The sequence below is a fragment of the Myxocyprinus asiaticus genome, chromosome 41 (assembly GCF_019703515.2).
Source record: "Myxocyprinus asiaticus isolate MX2 ecotype Aquarium Trade chromosome 41, UBuf_Myxa_2, whole genome shotgun sequence".
In the NCBI taxonomy this organism is placed as follows: Eukaryota; Metazoa; Chordata; class Actinopteri; order Cypriniformes; family Catostomidae; genus Myxocyprinus; species Myxocyprinus asiaticus.
In genome coordinates this window covers 23,466,748-23,485,276 of record NC_059384.1, presented here as the reverse complement: position 1 = coordinate 23,485,276, position 18,529 = coordinate 23,466,748, and the positions used below count along the sequence as shown (strand labels likewise).

Genomic DNA, 18,529 nt, shown 5'->3' with positions numbered 1-18,529 from the left:
AAAAATCCCATATCGGTCGGGCTCTAAAATATATATATATATGAGAGAGAGAGAGAGACAGGGAGGAATATTTTATTTTTCATTATTTAGTATATTCATCCATATTTTTATCCTAACTTTAGTGCATATTTTGATTAGATAATCAAGTATCTAAATTGAAGCGATGGCATGCAATAAAAAATGTGACTAGACCTATATCTAAACGTGCCCCATCAGCACACATATCGTGTCTCAAACTTCATATCTTGTAAATAATAATAAACCTTATTCCTCATTAAACATCATCTGGTAAAGTGTATACTGTGTATCAATATATTTTTGATGATGAAATCATAATGCGGGATGCAAAAGATGGCTCGAGGGTTGTGTGTTGGTGCTGCTTTAAGTAATTTTGAAAAACAAATGTGTATAGGCTGGATTTTAGGTGAACTTAAAGGTGCATTTCAGTGTGCAAAATCTAATCGCAAAAACCTATTTGTGTTGGATCTGTGGCCTAGAGGTTGGCGCACATGCCCTATGTTGAGCTGAGGTGCTTATATGGGCACTGAATCAGCTTTGCAAATTTGCCAGTCGTGTTGCTACACTTATTTAGCGGTGACCACATGTTATTGGATCACCCAAAACTCATCTTAATACCAGCTGGAAACGGAGTCCAAGTCTCAATGATATTCTAGTCCTTATTCTAGTCTAGTAATTTCATGGACTTTTTTTGCCCACTAAATCACTAGCCTGGTGGAAACCATAAGTCGGACTGCTTAAAAAAAAGTAACAACATATCTCTCCTCAATTCATTTATGAATTAGATGCATTTCATTTATGTCCATAGTACAAACCGTTCAGGATGATTTCCTATCTGCCAAAGTTTAATACATAGCGTTAAGGATTTAAGACAAGTGTGAAATATATTAATAGCAAGCATCACAAAATAAACCATAACATCCCATGATATCCCTGTATTTTGCTAATAAACTGTATACTGCTGCACTTACTCAACATTTACATTGCAATTCTTATGTAAACTAATCTATTTCCAAAGTGATTAGCTTCACTCCGTCGAATAAAAGGCTTCACATCTTGTGTCCTCTCTCAAAGCTCCAGCCCCTCACAGCAAGGGGTCCAAGCTGTTGCCGTGGTGATGTTCCAAGTACGATGTTCTCCGTTTCTGAGTTCTGAATCTCATTAGGCCTTCAGGGTGTCAGTCGTTTAGAATCTCAGCAGCTGCCATAGTAACGTAGCATTCCCAGGTTTAATCAAGTGATTATAAAGTCAGCCACAGGAATGAGCTTTTGCAATATTGGATTTGATTCATGCATTATCCTGGCAGAAAACAACTTTTTTTAGAACAATGATGAAACATGCACAGTAAGGCCCGGGACATTTTATTAAAAAAGTAATTGGTTCAATTTTTATTTCATGATGCTGTTAGGTGGTAATGATGATAGCTTAGTCAGCAAGCTAAGGGCTTATTTACTGTAAGTGTACTTTTAAAAATAAAATTTTGCTTTATTATATTACATCACCTCTTTTGAATTGAATAAGCATTTGTGTCCATTTTCTGTTCAGAAGAAAAATACTATTCTACATAGATTATATTTTAACTCCTATGATGTATGTACACACGTATTATGATGCCAGATATACAGACTGTGTATGTAAAGCTGTCTACATGCGAGAAAAAAAATTGATCCATGCACAGCTCATGAAGTGTGATTTATGATCTGCATTACGCCTTGGGCACTCCAGTGAATGCTTTTCAGGCTGATGTGAGTAATGCACAGCTACAGTTGTCCAACAAACTGCTGCATGCTTTCACAGCATCAACACAATGGGCCACTGATGGCACTGATTGCACTAAAGCATTCCCCACTGCTTTGCTAATTACAGTGGCTGCAACACTGGAGACTGCTGTTCTACATCAACATTGTTTGGAATCCTGAACAGATGTTGGATAATATTTGGATTGTGCTGGATGCCTGGCTTATCTGTTACAATGTTGGCCAGTGAAAATCTACAGGCTCGTTTGAAAACCTCATTCAGCTCTTAGAATTTGTTCATTTGTGCCTGCAATACCTTGCAACCCAAAAGTTGCTTTTTGGCAATGCAATTTTGTGCACTATGCATTCGCTAAATAATTCACTGCAGCCATTTATAAAATCATGGCATCTTAATAGCTTTTTTATGATTCTGGCAAGTTGATGTAGATGGGAAATCCACAACAATAGAACTAGGAAAAAAGATACATGCAGTGGCATTAAGTTAACCAGTGGTTTTTAACTGGTTTGTTCCAGGACCCAGATTTTATATTAGACATCATGTGGCGACCCAACATAGTGCTAAAGCTGTTTATCCTACAAACATAACGAAAATGTCCTTAAAATCAAACATGAAATGTATTTATATTGCGGACTACCTAGGCCCAATAATATTCCAAATGATTAGCATGATAAAGGCTCAATACGAAAATGTACACTACCGGTCAAAAGTTTTGAAACACTTGACTGAAATGTTTCTCATGATCTTAAAAATCTTTTGATCTGAAGGCGTATGCTTAAATGTTTGAAATTAGTTTTGTAGACAAAAATATAATTGTGCCACCATATTCATTTCATTATAAAACTAACATTTTATTAAAAAAGAAAAAGATTTGGACCAAATAATAAAGAAAAGCAGCCAATAAGTGCCCAACATAGATGGGACTCCATCAATACTGTTTAAAAAGCATCCCAGGGTGATACCTCAAGAAGTTGGTGGAGAAAATGTCAAGAGTACATGTCTGCAAATTCTAGGCAAAGGGTGACTACTTTGAAGATGCTAAAATATAACACAGTTTTGATTTATTTTGGGTTTTGTTTAGTCACAACATAATTCCCATAGTTCCATTTATGTTATTCCATAGTTTTGATGACTTTACTATTATTCTAAAATTCTAAAAATTATAATAAAGAATGAGTAAGTGTTTCAAAACTTTTGACCGGTAGTGTACATTTTTGTAAATGCATGAACAAGATTTACCAGCGTAACACAGCCTAACAAACTAGGGCTGTCAATCGATTACATTTTTTCAATTGAATAAATTACAGGACATGCCAAAATCATGAATAATGATTAATGCAATTAATCACATAAATTAATATTTGCCAATATTTTTCCTCAAATAACAATAATTAATTTATGAATGAATTATGAATGATTGAATAAATATATTTTAATAATTTATAAATTAAATTAAAATGCATTACATTAATTTGTGGCAAGTAAGTAAAGAACTGATAGGACAATACAAAAAGTGGTCGTAAACACAGCGTTTTAGGTCATTGTGTAAAGTTAAACGTAGCTTGAAACTTAGAAAAAAATCTCGAGATCACTGCAATCAAAAAAGCTGTTTTTGTAAGCAAAAACATGTTTTCAACTTGTGCTGTTGCTAGTGTCAAGCAAGTTTGATTGGGGTTTGTTGTCTTTTCAGCTGCGCATTGCCTATACAGCTGGAGTTTAGCTTACTGCCCCCTGCAGAAACAGGTGATACTTCAAGCTTGAACTGCACGATGGTAGGAATATTCCTTATAACATTTTTTATATAATTAATCGAAAACGTTCAATCGACAGCCCTAGAACCATTGTTAATTTTTACACCGTTTTTTTGTTTGTTTTAGTCTGTGGCGGTCCGTGCGTTTAAATTCTAGGCCTTCAGTGTGATTCATGCCATTAAGAAAACACAGTTTCACAATGATTAAGATACCTGATGCCTTTGGGCATCATACATTATGTCGCAGCTAACTAGTAATACCAATTGACATTTTAAAAACACGTCCACGCACGAAAGCCAGAACTTGAAACGACACTTAATGCTCAAGCAAGCCTAATTTTAACTGCAGCATGACTGTTTTGTGAAATGAACGTCTCCCGAACAGACATTCAAAAATCATAATTTTTCATATGAATCTACCAAGGAGGTCTATAATACCTGGAAAAATCTATCTAATAATATTTGCGATTTAAATGTTGCTTGCAGTAAATTTCGTTTCGTCAGGGTACACGGTTCTGCTGCATTCCATTCAAGTTGGATGAGGGCTATTCCTACTTGATATCTCCGACCATAAATGCATTCCATTCCCCGATATTCAGAACTGCAACGCTCCCATTAGCTTAGCAGGGGTTTGACTCTCATTAGAGATGTCTTCTAGCAACCCAACTGATAAACAATGCTGCAGTGCTAACGTTTGTGCTTCAGGTTTACGATTATCAAAAGAGATTATAAAGTTTTATACACCTGTTTCTGCAGGCGTTTGTTAAACAAGCTTTAATATCATGTAATGTGGAAATGAACTCATTTATCGATATTACTTAATAAAGTGAATGTTTATCACTTACTTTGTATATCTCCCTGAGTGTCCACATGTTTGTGTGATATCATGCCCCTGCATCTCGGCGAAATCGAAGTTGAGAATTTCTGCAGGAGCCTACAAGTTAATTCTGACTTCAAGCTGCATTCCATTGCACTTTTCCTAGTAGGAAGTTGTAAAATCCGACTTTCTGAGTTGAATGGAATGCAGTACTACTTTTCAAAACTGGAAATGACACTGAATTCTCAAGCAGCCTAATTTACACTTAGAAAACTCCTGATGTTGCTATAACAATGCAAAAAGCACTTGTGAAGTGAAAATCAGCCCTCCTTTCATGAATAATAAATTAAGCAATCACACGGTCATGCAGAACATCTCAGGTTTGTAAATCCATAAGGATTTCTTTATCAATGGCGATAGCGGCAATAATGACAGTCGACTTGTCAGCAAGATCTCGCACTCTTCACTTTTGAATATACATCACTTAAAGCGTGATTGCGTCACTCAAGGCCAGCTAGAAGGCCTCGACTGGGACATATCCTAAAGATCACACCCACCGAGAACAAATAAATCAATCTGATTGGTTGATGAATCTGACAATCTGACTTTAGTTGCTCATTCATTTGCACTGTTGAGGGATTCTGTGGAGATTCTGAAGGTCTGAGGGGGTGGAGCTCAAACTCATGCGCTGCTTCGGCTAACAAGCTTGGCTTTGGGCATGTGATTTGTGAAACAGTTGTCACGCTTTGCTTGTAAGCTTCAAGGAATAAACTCTGACTGGATAAACTTTTTGTTTTTCTCTATTTGTTTGTAGATTAATTAAGTGGAAAGCGATTAAAAATACATAGGCAATGAAAGGATGAAAAATATGTATTTATCTGGCATGTTAGGCCAGCAGAGAAGGCTTTGCTGGCCCTGAGAATTCGCCACTGATTTAGTCTTATTCTTTTGACGAAAGCGTCCTTTAAAATGATTCAATATTTCGCCATGTCATGTTCGTTATTTTTGTCCATTTTACACTTACTAAAATGGCATATAATTTGTCAATAAAAATAGTATCTTTTAGTTGATGATAATGTGCAAAATGACAAAAATGTGTGTCATACTTTAACAGACCAAACTTTAGAGGTCATGAAATGCCTTTTTATTTATTTTTTATTATGTTCCTTGAGGTTAGCTTATAATGTTATAAAAAAAATTGCACAAAAAAGAACGGTCAAATATTTGTAAAACATGATAATTTTCCAAACTCATTCTGACCCTCTTGTCAGAAATGTTCGGTTTTTTGGCTGCTTCTCCTTTAAAACTTGAAAGTAAACACCCACTGTTCTGATTAGCTAATATCATTGCATCAGAAAAATAGAATCCACGCCCCCCCGCTTATATATTAGTATATTACTATACCGAAATATATTTAATTTCACTCTGCTTTCTTCACACATAATACAATTATTCAACTCAAACAAATATTCTTTATCTGATTATGTATTGATTTGATAAGCACCAGTGATTTTAAGCCCAAACCTGAAATCACTCACTTTATCTTTATCATTCCTTCTCCTCGCAAATAATGTTGAAATATGCTGTATTTTATGTTAACATTGTAGGAACATTCGTAACAGTGTTGTAACTGTAAACACACACAGTTTTAACAAGGCATGGCAGCCCTCAGCACACTAGAGCAGAAGGGTAAAAAACATTGCCTTACCATTTATCAGTGCAGAAACTTTGCTTGGTGCAGAACAATCTGGAATAATGTTAAACAATGTAACAGTCACCTCTTTGCAGCCTGAACTTGTTCAGAACATTGAATCTTTGTGACACTTGTGCTCTAAAAAAATCTAGACGCAGAGCAACAAATGAAACAGAGCGCAGGTGCCTTGACATGCATTTTTGAGACTTGAAGTTCTTTTTAACTTGACACGGTGTCTAAAAATGTGTCGGTTCTGCTCGAGATGCTGAAGAAACAGCAAGACACGATGCAACAGTCAAAGAGATTCGTCCTGCATGTGTTTACGTAGGAAAACAATGATGAGAGGATAAACGCAGCAGATGCACACAAAAACACTTTTGGTGTGAACAGCCCCTAACTCATCCGTTTGCACGTGTCTGTGAATAAGAGTGCGGGCGAAACATGTTCGGTAGGCCGGTTTATTTTTTCATTAATAAAAGAACCCGATCCCGAAGTCATACTTGAAAAATGGACCCAAACCCGGCCTGAAACACAACAGGTTCTCTGGTCCCAACGGGCCCGGGTTGGGTTGCAGACCTCTACTTGGCAATAAACGATGGCTTACTGTTTATTACAAACATACTGATAAATGTGCATTACTGCAGGGTACAATACTCAAAACAAGACGTTTCAGTAGGGTGGTAATTATAAATGCTCTTTTTAGATTGGGAAGGAAGTTTTGAGTTCTGAAATTTACAGTATGTGTTTATAGTACAGTTACCTCTCATAATTAGAAAAAAAAATCCTGCATAAAAAAACAAAACTGTTACTTTTGTTGATGAGATTAACACTGCCTAACAAACACTTAGTAAAATGTTATTTAATTTTTACAGTCTATTTCCACGACCCTTGACGTTAACAACAAAAAAGTATAGGAAGCATTTTCTCCTCCCTTTTAAAAGTTGGCAAGTGTATTTATTTTACCATCCTAACTTTGTATGATGATATGGTAAATTGCATTCTATTAATTGCATTAAGCCATGTTTTTCACTATTAGAACAGACCTGCGACCCTTTTTTTGGGTTGTAACCCACCAGTTAAGGACCATTTTCTCTCCTCTTAATGTGGAAGCATTGCAGGCAAGGTTAACCTTTAAAATCCTTGATCTGTTTTTTTAGGCTAGACTACATTTCCTGCAGCACAGACCCATTAAACTTAACCAACACACCAAACATGCCAGCTTAGCATTTCAGATAAAGAGATAAAAAACATTAGATAAGCCTGACAGACTTTCCCACATAGTGATCCGTGCCATGCATTCAAATCATGAGTCGTTCATCTAAAACCTCCCAGATTTTGGAGGCATTTTACTCGTCTTTATCTACAATTTGTCTTGGCGAAAGCAAGACTGAACTAAGGATGTGCATTATTGAATAGGCCAAGCAGTCTACATTATATCTTGGTGATTGTAGAAGAGGAAGGTATTAAAAGTCTTTGTGTAGTCTCTAGAGACAAGATCTGGAGCTGTTCAATAAAAACTTCCTCTGCCACTGAGCAGAATTCTTTTCAGATATCAATCTCTGTCTACGGATGATAGAATTGTTTTTACATCCTTTTACTTATGGTTTGTTTGCAAAATATAAAGCAACACAGCAATGGTAGCATATCAGATTTCCATTTCATTAAAGCGAGATGACCACTCAACCAATGTGTGTGGTTGCCTAAAACAGCCATGTCATACAGCATGGTTAGGTGTATGGCATATATCGAAATCAAATGTCATGGTATGATTAATTTCATATCACTGTTATAGTATAAATATAGTTAAATATTGTATAGTAACTACACAATATAGTTATTTAACCTTTTCATGAGTAGGGCCTAAATTCCCCCGCAGTGCCCCCTGAAGTGAGTTATTTTTGCACGTGACACTGCGCAGCTGGTAGAGGCGGGCAGAGTGTAGAGGAGTATTTTATTTTGTATTTTTATTTTTTCAATTATTTTCTATTTTTTTATTTATTGTCATAAAAAAATAAAATACTTTATATAATATAGTAAAAATGTGAACAAATGGGTTGTCTACTGTACTGTATTTGTTTTATTTATTTTGTTTTTATAGATGTAAAAAAACAAATGAACAAATAATCAGCAGTCTGGTTTGCTTATATGCACTGTTTGACTTCTCAGACATTGTGCGCGTGCATGCTTGGGCGGGTTTGGGTAGTTTACGAGGAAATTTTTTTAGGTTACAAACTGGTAATTACAAGGGTATTATGCTATAAATGTGGTTTATGAGGACATTTCTATTGTCCCCATAATTCAGATTGCTTAACATACTAAATTATGTTTTATTGAAAATGTAAAAATGCAGAAAGTTTTCTGTGAGGGTTAGGTTTAGGGTTAGGGATAGGGGAATCTATAGTTCGTACAGTATAAAAATCATTATGTCTATGGAGAGTCCTCATAAGGATAGCCGCACCAACATGTGTCCGTGCGTGCATGCGTGTGTGTGACAAGCGCTTATGTAAACAGACTTGGCTGCATGCATCGGATAATCACTCTTGATCAGCATGTTTTCACTGTGAGTATATGAGTTTTAAACTGTTATCGTGGTACTTTGGTGACAATAACATAAAATAAACATATTATGTGCTTGAAAAGACTCTTTGAGTAGCTGTTTGTTTGACGAATGACAACCACTACTAATGTAAACAAATGGCAGCACGCATCGGCATTTTTATTTGTATTATTATTATTTTTTTTTTATCCCCATTTTTCCCAATTTGGAATGCCCAATTCCCACTACTTAGTAGGTCCTCGTGGTGGCGCGGTTACTCACCTCAATCCGGGTGGCGGAGGACAAATCTCAGTTGCCTCTGCTTCTGAGACCGTCAATCCACGCATCTTGTCACGTGGTTCGCTGTGCATGACACTGCGGAGACTCACAGCATGTGGAGGCTTATGCTACTCTCCGTGATCCACGTACAAATTACCACGCGCCCCACTGAGAGCGATAAACCCTAATCTCCACGAGGAGGTTACCCCATGTGACTCTACCCACCCTAGCAACCGGGCCAATTTTGTTGCTTAGGAAACCTGGCTGGAGTCACTTAGCATGCCCTGGATTCGAGCTCACGACTCCAGGGGTTGTAGTCAGTGTCAATACTCGCTGAGCTACCCAGGCCCCGGCTGCATTTGATGTATTGTTTCTGCGTTTAAGAGCTGTAAACATATTATCGTGGCACTTTGGTGATGAGTTGGATGTATGTATATAAAATAAACAAATTCTGTGGTTTAAAAGATTGTATGAGTAACTATTTGAGCGAATATAAATTACAGACGCTTGACCAGCACAGCCTGTGTCAACGCGAAAGCTGATTTGAATTTGGCAGCTTGTAACATAACTGGCTGTTGCACAAACACATATGTGTGATGCTGCTCTGCGGGGCCCAGATATTAACCGTCACAGTAAGGTATGTGTGACGGTGCATATGAAAGTGTTAATTGTAAACTGTAGCCCTTAGGTACACCCTTTTTGAAATGGTTATTTCATTTTCTCAGTACATCTGTATTGAGCAATTTTGTGCATTTTATCTGGCCAAATATAGTGAATTCTTGTTAAACTAGATCCTGAAGATTGTGAAACTAGTGAAAAGCCATTATTGCAATATCAATGGCAAAGAAGCAGCTTTGAAGTGATTAGTCACCACCTGCTGACCTCAGATGTGTTTGAGGAGGGATAAGATGATGTCACTGCTCAAGGAAACGTGACACTTATTTAAGTTTTAACAGCCTTTGTAATTTGACCTTCTGACATAAAGCTAACAAGCTAAGTGCATTTTAAAAAGACTAACATAAGACACTGTCAGGAATTTGCAGTTTAGGTTATGTCAAGCGTTTGGGTCTTTTACTGTAGTGTTTGCTAATCACACAGCTCAGAACACGGTGAAAGTTTGATTTGGATTTAAAACATAATGCGAGTACTGCATAGAGTGGGCTGTTTCACTTCATTTGGCTGTAAATTAATCTAGTTCCATCCACATGATAAACTGAATTAACATTTTTAGATTGAAGTTCAATTTTTTTTATTTTTAGGCTATATCAAAATGCTAATGTGTTCTGGGTGGTTTCTAGGGCGTTGCTAGAGTGTTCTGTGTGGTTGTAAACGCATTGCAATGTGGTTGATAGGGTGTTCCTTGTGGTTGCTAGGGTGTTGCTATGCGGTTGCTATGGTGTCCTGAGTGTTTGATAGCGCATTGCTACTGTATACTGTATACTGTGCAGTTGCCTAGATGCTCTAAGTGGTTGTAAGCACATTGCCATATGGTTAGGGTGTTCTGGGTTGTTACTAGGGTGTACTATGCAGTTGCTAAAAAGTTTTGGTGGTAGTTAGCGCATTACTACTGTATGCTGTTGCTAATGTGTTCTGGGTGGTTTCTGTGGTGTTGCTTGGGAGTTGTGGCTGGTGGACAGAGCACTACTGTGTAGTTGCTAAAATGTTTTGGTGGTTGTTCATGCATTGATACTGTATGCTGTTGCTAATATGTTCTGGGTAGTTTCAAGGGTGTCGCTAGGATGTTGTGGGTTAGCGGTTGCTAAGACACTCTGAGTGGTTGTAAGTGCATTGCTATGTGGTTGCTAGGGTGTTCGGAGTTGCCGTTATTGTGCTGCTACACGGTTGCTAGTGTTTCAGGGTGGTTGCTAGGGTATCGCTAATTGGTTGCAATGATGCAATTGCGTAGGGTCCTTTTTCAGTGTTATTCTGAGGAATTGTATTGTCCGGCAGGCAAAAATAAGTGTGATTACTTGATTTAACAGCACACCTCGCCTTAATAAGCTACTAAATTTGAGATGTCATTCATGCCCATAGCACAAGTTATGCACCAATGTTTAATACATTTGGGTAGAGTTTTTGAAAAAACAGCACGAGAGTAAACTGACATGAGGTGAGGGTAAAGCCAGCCAGCCAGCACAATGGAAAGCTGAAGTCTGCCGTGAATGGGAGGAAGTGTTGCACAAGAGGAAGTGGCCAGAGCACCTCCCATACTTTACCACCGGGGCATTTTTTACAGCTTACATGCAATACACAAGGATAGGGGTCAAAGATGACTTGCCTTAAATATTAAACCAACAATAATCAACTAAAATCTATCAATTCTGCACTGACATATCCCCAACCTTTATCGAACTGTGTGTCTGCATTCGCTGCAGACTTCAGTCTTTTGTGGTTTAAAGGAAGTTGATGCACTGCAGTCGTTAGACCAAAGTCTTAAACACTAGTTGTCTTTGATGACATAGACACGGCAGAGTTTGTTTTTGTGGTAATGGGCAAACTATGAACATCCAGGCTATGGTGCTATACACAGTGTGGTTTAAAAGGCACAAAACGGTTTAGTGATTAGTGATTGTTTGAGCATAAATGAGCCTTAAGGCTTTAGAGTGTGAGGGCTTATTCTGGGGTTTGAATTGCATAATTATGGGGAGAAAGACCATAAAAGACAAACGTTGAGAGGAACTGAAATGAGGAAATGCAGTTTGAAAACCTTTGGTGGATTGTTGACTGCCAGTGGCTGGATTACGAAAGTCCATTTCCTCATGAACTAAGCGAATGATGTCACTTAGCCCTATTTCTTTTGTATTTGCTTATTTTGAGTGGTGATAATGAAACTGACTTGATTTCTTTTTTTCTTCTGTTCTCTCTCCTCCCTTTATCTGTTTGCAGAGTTTTAGTATTTGAGTTGGATTGCGACCTTGGCCGAGTGCCTAGGTAGGCCTCCCTTCTGTCACCTCCTCTGCTTTACTGCTGGTAAGCTTACTATTAGAACTGTTATGAGGTCTGTTCGATTAAAATTAGAACATTGCTTTATTTTTAACTATTGTGCTGTCACTTACTACATTTCGCATCAAAAAGTTTACAGATATAGCTGATGGAAAAGCAAATTATCGCTAAAATTTCACAAGTGTCGGCATAATATTTTTCCTTTTAACTCTAGCGTATAAACTCTATGTCGATACTTCAAATGTCATGGAAAAACTGGTTTGGAAACACTTTTTGTCAGAAAAATTGCCATTAACACAAAATAGTGTCACGTGACAGAATTTACCCCAATCGTTAGCCTGTGTTAATCATGAGTACAAGGAATAAATCCTTGAAAGCCAATTTATTGTACGTGAAGCATTACTCGCACTGTTATGGATTGGTCTTATCGGCATACCTGCACAGATCCTATGCTGCAAACACATCTGCGTCATGATGACACTTCCAGGAGTACCAAAACAAAGATCATGTATCATGCACCTATCATCGACAAGTGCACAGAGAACAAATGAATGGCCACTCTTTGCGATTAATTTAATCGCTGTAGCCATCCGTTTATTTATTAAAGTTGCTTTTTCACACCATTCAAAATAATAGACAGCAGTCATGGAATTAGCCCACAATGCAAAAAAACATAATTTCTGTGCACAAAGATGTTTTAAATTAAAAATAAATACACAATACTAGGAGAAAAGCACACTTCAGTGTGCTTTATTGGAACACTAACACCAATTCTGACAAGCCCAATTCTATAAAATTATTGTTTAGCTTACTTTTGAAAAATGCCGGCAAAATTCCCTGTATTAAATAAAAGAAATTACCAAACGAAAAAAGCATTAAATTAAAAAAAGAAATTACCAAATGAAAAAATTATATTGTTAGGCCTATATGATTGCCTTTTCTTTACACAAACTTAAATTAGCCTAATCCTGTTCTGTAGACGGAAAAAGTCAGCTGAATGACATTCTCAGAATGTTCTACACTTTTTTCCAAGACTATAAACTATCAGAACTATTTGTCCAATGCTGAGTTCACTTTCAGAAAACTAGCTTTTGTACATTTGAAATGTTTTAAATATTTTAAATCTAACCGTCTTTACCTCGGATTGCATTTGCTGAGCTTCTTCAGAAAATTTACATTTAATTATGACGTTAAAAGTAATTTTAGATGACAATCAAGTTCAGTTGGTTGTTAAAAGTTGCTGGACAAATATGCGGGACATAATGCAGTTGAGATGGCAATGCTTTAGATTAGATGATTGTTTAAAATAGCCTATTGAATATCAGGAATGTATCATATATGTAAACCCTGATATTACACCGCATCAGTTTTTCTTTAATAGGTGTGCACACACTCAGCATATACACGTGTTAATTCTAATCGCAATTTTTGTGCCAACGCAAAGCACAAGTGGCCGTGGGTGGTAGTGTTTGCACTATCTGTGGGTGTATGTGCGCAAACCGTGGGTGTATTTTATGTTGATGAAGTGGCACAATACCACATCTGTTTTAAGGGCAACGTATAAATTCATTTCCTAAATTTGCAGTTTGGAGATTTCACCAGCAGGTGGTAATAAAGTTCATGTCCAAACTCTAAAAATATAGTGAAAAATCTAATTATGTCCCTGACAATCACAGTTATAGCCATTTTATGAAACAAAAAGTTATGAGATTTGTGTTAAACTATCCATTGGTCATTGTATTTATCTGTATTGGTCACTGCAAAAGGGGCTGGTGGAAGAAGTTTGAGGGGGTAAAATTTTAGGATTTGGTATGATTATTTTGAATACTTGGTTTATTTTGAATTTAGAAATATTTTTGGTTTAATTTTCTTGTGATTCAGTAAACAAATTACATTTTTGTAAATTGACCAGTAGAAGTGAAGTGCATGCCGATACCATCACTGTTAATACTAGCAACGATTTGTGTGTCAGTAGATGAAAATGATTAATAATATTTACATTCTCTATAATTTAACGGAGCCTACATCCAAATTCTGGTGAGAATCACATTTTCCATGCTGTCACTGTCATAGAAAATAATGTAATTTTCTATTCTTCTAATTCATTGCATACAGTCCATTTTCACTACCGGCTTCTTATGAATGTGCTGTCTTTGTTTATATCGCTGGTGCTTGACAGGAAATTACATTTAAAATAGGACGCAGACTGTTCAGTAACCGCAGAAGAACCTCAGAATTAAATTGCGCTTGACCCAGCCCATTAGCACGTTGCGCGCAGTATTTTGCCAAACCCACTTGCGCCTAGACTTACTGTAGCGCATACTTGCACGAAAATTACCACTGACCACTGACTTTGTGCTTATGATTTATAGCATAGCACTAGTGCTCTTAAAATAGGGCCCAGTATGTACAAACTATTGTGCAGTCACTGCTTTGACATATACAGTAAAACTGTATAACTGTTGTGTAATCATTGCTCTGTGAAAGCAATTATAAAAGTAACTGCACTAACAGCAACTGTAGAACACCGTAGTGATATTTTGTTTGTGAATCAATCAGTCTTTGTGAACAAATCTTTTAAGTGAACGAATCGTTCATATTCACCTCCATACTCTGACTTGTATTTCTCGTTCACTGATGTTTCTCTCTTTTGAAGCCAATGACCTCAGCGCAAGACTAACTATAACACAAGCATAACTATCTAACTATAAAAATAGCATTCGAGTGCAGGCTGTGAAACAGCATATCATTGGTTTCACCTGCTGAATGAATATGCCCTTCACTTAACCATTCGAGTCGTTTGAGTCTGAATGAGATTAGATGTCTTATATATGAACGAATGTACATGGTATACTCGTTCGTGAACTAAATAAATTAATCACTCTGTCATCTCGTTTGCGAACGAGGATCTGCTGACTGGCTGAATGAAAGGAGTGGGCATGTTGTTCTTTCAGTTCGGCATGCGAGTCACTCACGTTCAACAAGGAGAGAAAGGGGTGAAATGCACCAATGAATGTTTATAGGTATGCACATAATCCCAAATTTATGAATGTGTAAAAATGACTGAAGACAATACAGTTCATATGAAATGAACTACGAATGGAAATGTTGTGCTTTGGTGCACAGTGTAAGATATTTAGGCTTTTCTTGAACTGTATAAAAGTGAAGCCCAGCATTTGACAAAATATAAGAAAAGTAAGACCTGCTTTCTTGTCATTTGTGGTGAAAACGGTTGTGGTAAGTGTCTTCATCTAACATTTTTTAGACATGCAAATTCCATTTGTGTTGCTTTGTCCCACTTTTAAAGACTGACTACAGCATGAGCCAATAGTATTCGAGTGCTGGCTGTGTGAAATTTGTAATAGACAGATTCATCTGTTATTGCTTTTATTTCAACACTTTATTACCACATCAGAAAAATCCAATACCGGTCGACCTCTAATTCATATGTTTTGATATATTGGTACATAAACCAATTTTAATATAATGTGTGTATATATACTGCATATGTGGAAAACATGTCTTGAGTATTTTAACTTGCAGATATGTTTTGCTGATAATTAGTGTTACAAGTTCTATGGCCTGGTTGAATGCATGCCTCAGTCTGTGATACATGATTTATTTTGAGATTGTGTGGGTTTGGCAACCCTGATTCAGCATTTGAGTGGTTTGCATATTGAGAAGCTTCAAATTCTTTCATTTAAACCTTGGGAAAAAATGTCAAATATTTCTGTTAGTTTATTGTGTTAGGATTTACTTTATGCAGCATTGTTTTTTCGCATGTATTGCTCGAAGAGTTTGTTCTTCTCGTATACCCTTAGACCCAAAAATGAAAATTCTGTCATTTATTCACACTCATGTTGTTCCAAACCCATAACACTTTTTTTTTTTTTTTCTTCATGAGGCTAACATTCTGGCTAAAATCGACTTTTTTGCTACATCGAAGAAAGAAAGTAATTCAGTTTAGGAACATGAGTGATTGTCATTTTTGGGTGAACTATCGCTTACAGCAATCTGAGAAAGCAGAGTTATTTTCTCAGCAGTGTACCACTTGATTCAGCAGATTGTTTCCCTAACACATTTCTGTTTTTAACCAGTTCTCTGTCACAGTAGTTTCACACTTTAATAAAAGAGACGAACATCTTGCTCTGCACTTTTTTCCATCATCATAGCTGAGATGTGAACCCCACTGGCCACTGCGGAAGTAAACCGCATTGTGGGACATAAAGAGGACTTGAGTAACACAGCATCCTGTTCCTCTAGGATGGCGGCTTATGTAATCACAGGGTCAGAGTTTATAGAAGGTGGCCCCATTTATATGCATGGGAGACTAAAGCTACACAAATGAGTGTATATTGTGGCTTCTCTCAAAGCGTAGGTACTGAATGTGTGCCAGCTCTGTCGGGTGGGCAAGAAAGCTTAAATTGTTATATTAGTAATGTGTGGTGATGGGAAAATGGATTATTATAGGCCTTGTTTGTTAAAAGCTGCTGTTTTTAATTCTAGAATTATTACATAATCTAAGATGAAAGAAATATACACTGGTTTCCATGTAATGCATGAGGATGCAGTATTTCGATAAATCTCGCAAAAATATACCAAGGTCACACTTGAATAAAAAATTAAAATGTAAAAATTATATTATGCAAAAAGAATTTTTAGAACCATTAAAACCCTTAAACTCTGGCGCATTTTTTGGCTGCTGCCCGCAATTTTTCACACTCGAATTTAAAAGCTCACCATTCACACATACTGTGGGCTAATTGCAAAAAGTTGGTCTTCCCAATTTTTCCAGAAATCTCCCCATACAAAAAAAGACTCAAATTATTTATAAATAATATTGTATGTGTTTATAATCTTATGAAAAATAATGTTTTTTGGAGAAAAAAAAAAATCTTTTTTTTTTTTCTTTGTTTACCTAAATTTGTAAACATGTAATTCTGGTTCTGTTCCCTCTACCTCACTTTGAAAAGTCTCATTTTATTCCACTAGATGGCAGCAAGCACTAGAAAAATATTTTTTTCGGTACCACATTCCATCACAATATACAGATCTGAAATGTAGGTGGCACTCTAACGCATTTTTGCCCTCACAGATGTGCTCGTCCATAGACATTCAGTCTAATTTTCAGTTCAAGCACCACCCTTGATATTTCATTGAATATCTCGGCCTCTGAGTGGACTAGGAGCTCATTCTAAATGTCATTAGAAAGCTGAGATCCTCCCCTTTGAGATTATATATTTTATCTTTATCATGAACATTTTATCATCAACAGTCAAAAACATATTTTTCTTATGATTTGTTTAGCATGCGTTTCCTGCTGGATGGCATATTTTGTTCTGGAATTCTAAGATATAAAATTGGATTATTCAGCCAAGCAAGCTCACAGACAAGTAAAAAATGTATAATTGTTTTTAGAAAACTGTCTAAGGTAAAAGTGATAAAGTTTTTAGCTGTTTGGGGCTTACAGCAGCAGTGATCAGAGCATAAAAGAGACATTTGTATTTGAAGACTTACAGAAATCATATTTCACTTTGTGATTCTTTTGAAAATCTTTTGAACTGTGGTATTAGGGCAATAAAATAAACTTTACAGTTGCATTCCTGAGAATGAGAGCTTTCATTTGATATATGACTCCATTTAGGTGCTATGTGAAGGACTTTTATTTTCATATAAATATTTCTACCCCATTACCTCTTGCATTTTCAATGCAAATGATTTGAGGCCTTATTTTGTTTTTTTTAAGTAGAATGAGTGCAGAAGTGATGGTTATGTATGAAAGGTTCAGATTCTAATCTGCTTTGGATAAAAGCGTCTGCCAAATGCATAAATGTAATCTTTCAAAAGATACCTCTTATGCCTGACTTATGTATACAGAGACATTAACATTTTAAGCGTTAACTTTTTTCACAATATAGCGCCCCCCCCCCCCAAGAGTTTAAGGGGTTGTTTTGCATTGTGACATTATTTTTATGAAAATTTATAACATTCACACAGTAATTCTCATTCGATTCTTTTTACTGTGATAGTTATTTATTTAATTTGTTATCAAATTGAACTATACAAGAGAAATGTTCATTAAAGGTGCAGTATGTAACAATTTTTTTTTTGCCAATGTGTGAATGGCTTGTAATGCAACTTAAAAAAATGAGCCCTTCCCGGACTTCCTAGGTTGCCTATTAAAGCCTGCAGACCAATTTTCAAGCGAGCGGGTTGGTTTGTGACGTTTATGCGTGCTTCCGAGAGCCTTACCTCAGTAATAGCTTCTCTTCCGCTATTCAACAGTGACAACAAACTGCAACACTAGGTAACGTTATCTTAGAGATGGAATCCAGCAAACGTCCGGCTCCCAGCACAACACCAACTCTACACAAACTCCGAGTAAGCAAAAAAAAAAAAAAAACAACAACAAAAAAAACATTTATCTACTGAATCCCGTCTGGCTAAGCAGGAACGTGATCGTGGTTGAGCGAAAACTAGAGTGAACATCGGCAGGGCATTTGATTCCTGGAGGGACCTTCGTTCAATTTTGGGGATCAAAACTGACCCTGAATTGGCGTTCTTATTGGACAGGTAAGCTTACATAACTGCAAAGCATGTGAAATATGGTGCCATAAGGATTGATCTGTGGAATTTGATCTTGCCTGCTAACACTGGCGAATTGCAAGCTACCTTGCTTCATAACTTTCAAATAATTTCAATGATCTTCTCTTTAAATTAAAAGTCAGGTATACAGGA

General features: G+C 36.6%; 1 protein-coding gene across 3 annotated transcripts in view; it reads left to right on the top strand.

The window, feature by feature from the left end:
• The window catches only part of LOC127431782 (CYFIP-related Rac1 interactor B), an 88,630-nt gene that overhangs the window by 15,762 nt on the left and 54,339 nt on the right, over positions 1–18,529 (top strand). For 2 of the 3 annotated variants that reach the window (XM_051682323.1, XM_051682324.1), the window contains exon 2: positions 11,735–11,818. The exons of the other annotated variant lie outside the window; for it this stretch is intronic. The gene's annotated coding sequence lies outside the window, so the exon portion shown is untranslated. The remainder of the gene's footprint in view (positions 1–11,734; positions 11,819–18,529) is intronic. 3 annotated transcript variants of the gene reach the window in all.